Source organism: Etheostoma spectabile, chromosome 20, assembly GCF_008692095.1.
Source record: "Etheostoma spectabile isolate EspeVRDwgs_2016 chromosome 20, UIUC_Espe_1.0, whole genome shotgun sequence".
Lineage (NCBI taxonomy): Eukaryota > Metazoa > Chordata > Actinopteri > Perciformes > Percidae > Etheostoma > Etheostoma spectabile.
In genome coordinates this window covers 17,612,826-17,617,100 of record NC_045752.1, presented here as the reverse complement: position 1 = coordinate 17,617,100, position 4,275 = coordinate 17,612,826, and the positions used below count along the sequence as shown (strand labels likewise).

At 38.5% G+C, this 4,275-nt stretch overlaps 1 protein-coding gene across 1 annotated transcript in view; it reads right to left on the bottom strand.

Annotated features, from left to right (window-relative positions):
• Positions 1 to 4,275, bottom strand: part of babam2 (BRISC and BRCA1 A complex member 2) — a 79,159-nt gene that overhangs the window by 47,783 nt on the left and 27,101 nt on the right.

The following is a 4,275-nucleotide window of genomic DNA, read 5'->3' as shown; positions in this document are numbered from 1 at the left end:
AGAAGTGCTCACTAGCACAGATTTAGACAGATATAATAGAACAATGAGAGAGATATTGAGAGATATACGCCTTTTTGTGTATGTAGAAAAAGTCTTAGACCTTTGAGATCAGCTCATGAAAAATGGGGGCAAAAATAAAAGTGTTGCAATTATAATTTTGTTCAGTATATGTACAGTATGCATGTCTTTTTTCTTCTTCTTTTTTTCCTCCTACAAATTAGCCTACTTAAGAGAGTACCCTGTCTTCTCACCATGAAATCAATGCAAGAACTAATGTAATGCTTACGTTAGATAATAACCCACAACCCACTTAAACACTGTATCCTTCTCTTTTGCAACTGCATCCAACCTCTTGCAACAGAGGAGTTTCAGTTTGCTGCGCCAGCAAAATCAGGAGAGGGGTGTCCATTTCCTGTAGGTTTTGACTTAAAGCCATCAAAGAGCAGATATTACCCATATTTTGTATAATTTGATAATCTTACTGATTGGAAACAAGCCATTGAAAATGTACATAAACTAATGACATGATCAGTCATCTCAATATTGTTATGGAGTTATAACATAAAGATACAAAGATTAGAATCAGAAGAAGAATTAGATTAGAAAGATTAGAATTATTACCTTAAATAAAAAAATCTATATTGTAACACTTTGTACTCTTTCACTTTTCTATTTCTATTCGAGAGCTGTTATGCCTGACATTTAAATTCATATTCAAGAGCATACCAAGCTATAATACATCCACCATTTAAAAGCCACATAATTGTTTATCTGCGTGGAAGCATTGGCTGGCCTTTTCAGATTTCAGTGGTACACTGCATTAGTGAAGCCCAAACTGGCAATTACTTGACGATGTCTTTTGGGCAACTTGCTTTCCTACTAAATGCCATGTCTCAGTGCTATACAGATACGCCATCACTCAGCAACATGACTTTCAAATAGCACTATAAAACCAAAATGAATACATCCTGATATGCTTTGGTTTACCCGGAATTTAATCAAAACATAGCTGAAGATAAGCTTTGCATGTGCAGCACTAGAAATAGTAAATGTAAATTTCAAATTAGCTATTAAAACATTCAGGATGCACATTTCAAAGAGAGTTTTTCCCTTGTGCAGGAAGCATACTGTCTCTGGCAAAAGTGGTCTTGGTTCACACCACACCACAAGTTAGAGGACAGTACGTCGTCTCAAGAAAGACTGACAACCTTTACTGTATCATAAATATCTAAAAATGGATTCACGTGTACATTCACATTGTCATAATAAATTTGAAAAATGTAACCCAACCCATTTCTATACATTCTCAATTACTGCATTTAATCATACAATTATGAGTTTAACTTTTGTACAAAAAATCAAACACAAAACTCTTTTTTAGCATTCCTAACTGCTACAGCAGAACAGTAAACACCTGTTAACCCTTAATGACACCACAGGGACTAAATTGAATAGATTAATAGAATAGACTAATTATTTGCGCCATTAGGTAACTACTACCGGTATAATGAACAAGTACAGATACAGTAGGAAATCACTACATTTTTGCATAGAACAGCACAGCTTTTTGCATAGAACAACACAGCACAGTACAGGCTGTGCAAAAAAAAAAAGGATGAGACAGAAGAAGCAGAGCTGTGGCAACGAGCAGAACATGCTAGGCATTATGGGAGTAACCTGCAATTATTTTATAGCTCTTAAGATTCCTGAGCTCTTAGTCAGTGTTTACCGTGCAAGGGCACGGCAAGGCCACAAATTACAACCACTTGCTTTGGCACCAAATGCGCAACAGTCACGCACAGGCCCGAGCTTTCTCTCAAAGTAGCAGACATGCAGAGACTAGAAAGACAAAGAAAAGGTAATGGATGGAAGGTGACCGTTAGATTTTTTTTTCTTCCCTTTTGTCATGTGTTTCCAAGTTGGTAACAGTCTTTTTAGACTGCATAATCCAGTAACAGCTAATTCTATTTAATTCACTCAACTGGGTGACAACAGCTCGTTTAACCTGATGTAAAGCTATGTGGTAAAACCCACAACCAACAGGTCAGTCCCACAGAAGAGTAAGATGGCATACACAAGAGCCATTGTATTCTGTACTTTGGTCATGACACAGCAAATGCTACAATGGATAATTCGGACAGCGTGGCCAGCTGTATTAGCGTCTGAGGGCCATTTTAATCATAGCCTTAATGAATCTTTATTGATTGGCACCGTTTGTTGTTTGTGTGTTTATGTGTGTGTGTGTGTGTGTGTGTGTGTGTGTGTGTGTGTGTGTGTGTGTGTGTAGCGACCACAGGATTGTTTTCCAGGTCTGTGCAAAGAATTGTGAAAGACTCATCATGTGACGCATTGGGCTATCTTCAGCCACGACTTCTCCAAAAGCTCAACTGCCTCGCAGTGGAGGACGTAAGCTGGACAGAAAACCACAACAACAAAAGCCTCATGAGCGGTTGAGAAAGGAGTGACAATTATGTGGCAACCGGAAAGGTAAGGTAACCACAGCTGCTGCAAAGGTTATCTTACTAGGTTTTTTGGCATATCTCTTGAAAAGCTGCGGTAGCCACCATGTCCTCAAGAAAAAAAGAGGGAAAAAAAATGAAAATTTGGACAAACACATAAACAATGCCATCCTGGAATACCCAAAAGGTGGTCTGTGACCAGTGGTGATTCAGTGGTGTAGGCCGCTTTGTTTAGTGTGAAAGTGTTTTTAACCATTTCACACATAGTGGTCACTACAGTGGACAGCTATTCAAACATCATTTCCGTGCATATCCATGGGTTTTGATGCTTTAATTGCACATCAGCATGCTCATCATTCCAAACACTGTTACCCACTGGCCCGGTGCTGTAAGTACCACACAAATTTCACAAATCCAAGATTGCCGACAAACAGACGCATGCTGAGCAGCTCAGGAAAATCCTGACAATCCCTCTACCTTCTATAGATGAGAGACCCTTGCAAGTAAAAATGTTTAAGATATTATAGACTGTCTGCTGGGAGGAAGCTGATTAATCATCAGCCCACTAAATTGGATGTAATGTGTTGCTAACTATTTTTCAACTACAATTCATATTATTACAGTAACTTTGTATTCATGAAAATACTGTACCTGCAACATTTGTTTTGGCAGAAAATCTATCTATTTATGTTATTAGAAGGTAACTTGTAGTTTTTGTGTCACCACTGGAGTCTGGCTTTGACGCTTACCTGTTCTGGCATATGGGGAAAAAAACTCTACCTTATTTGTATTTTTTTTAAATATTTCTTTAAACTAATGACAAATGTCCTGTTTGGCACGAAGACTTGCAGTGAAGGTGCCCTTGCAAAAAAAGATAGGGGAAGTAGTGGAAGGGGTCAGCCTTTATCCCAGCAATGTAATAAAGTAATAGCGTTTCTATAAACCCAGTAAGAGCTGGATGACAAACATCAACATCCCAGTTCAACTGCAAAACCCGGGGATTACTGCTCGAATGACAATTTCTATCATTTGCTGTAAATCAGCTTTACTCGATCAGATTATTTGGTCATGACTGACCGCCGTTAACATTCTTGAACTATTTTAAATCTGCACTTGGAGACTCATATCGGTCAATAAAGGAAAACTAAAAGGTTAAGAGTGGGAGGGTAAAATCTATTGAATTGAATAAACGACGCCTACTTAACAAGCCCAAAACGAATCAAAAGCTGACCTGATGCTGAGGTGATGCTTCCCGTTTGATCCCCTCATAACCCATTTAACAACAAAATAGTAGGAAAACTCTTATACTACAGGGTTGTGCAGAGAAAACCTTATAGCCTGCAGATGAAATTATGCAGAGACAAAACACAGAGTAAAGAGAAGAGGTTTGAGGAGAGGTTAATCATACAAATTATATTTTAAACTCAGTATTGCTGGATGCCCCGAGCAATTTAGCAATGTCAACAACATGGGTGCTGTTTCTATATCAAATACGCTATTTCAATGCAGTTTCTAAATCTCAAGGGCTGCAATTTTGGGGACTGTGATGCAGTTCATCCTGTCCCTCTGTGAAGCTAACGTTAGCAGAGCCGTCTACACCAGGGGTATTCAACGTTTTTCAGGCAAAGGAACCCTTAACTGAAAGAGAGACGGAGCAGGGACGCCCTGCAACATACAGTGCTGCTCATAATGTAGGAACGCCTGCTTAAGTTGACTAAAAAAAGGAATAAAAAAATCCTCTTTTGGAAATTGATCTTAATGTCTTAATTCAAAAATGAGGAAACATACAACCTTTAAGGACACCAATTTTCTTTGT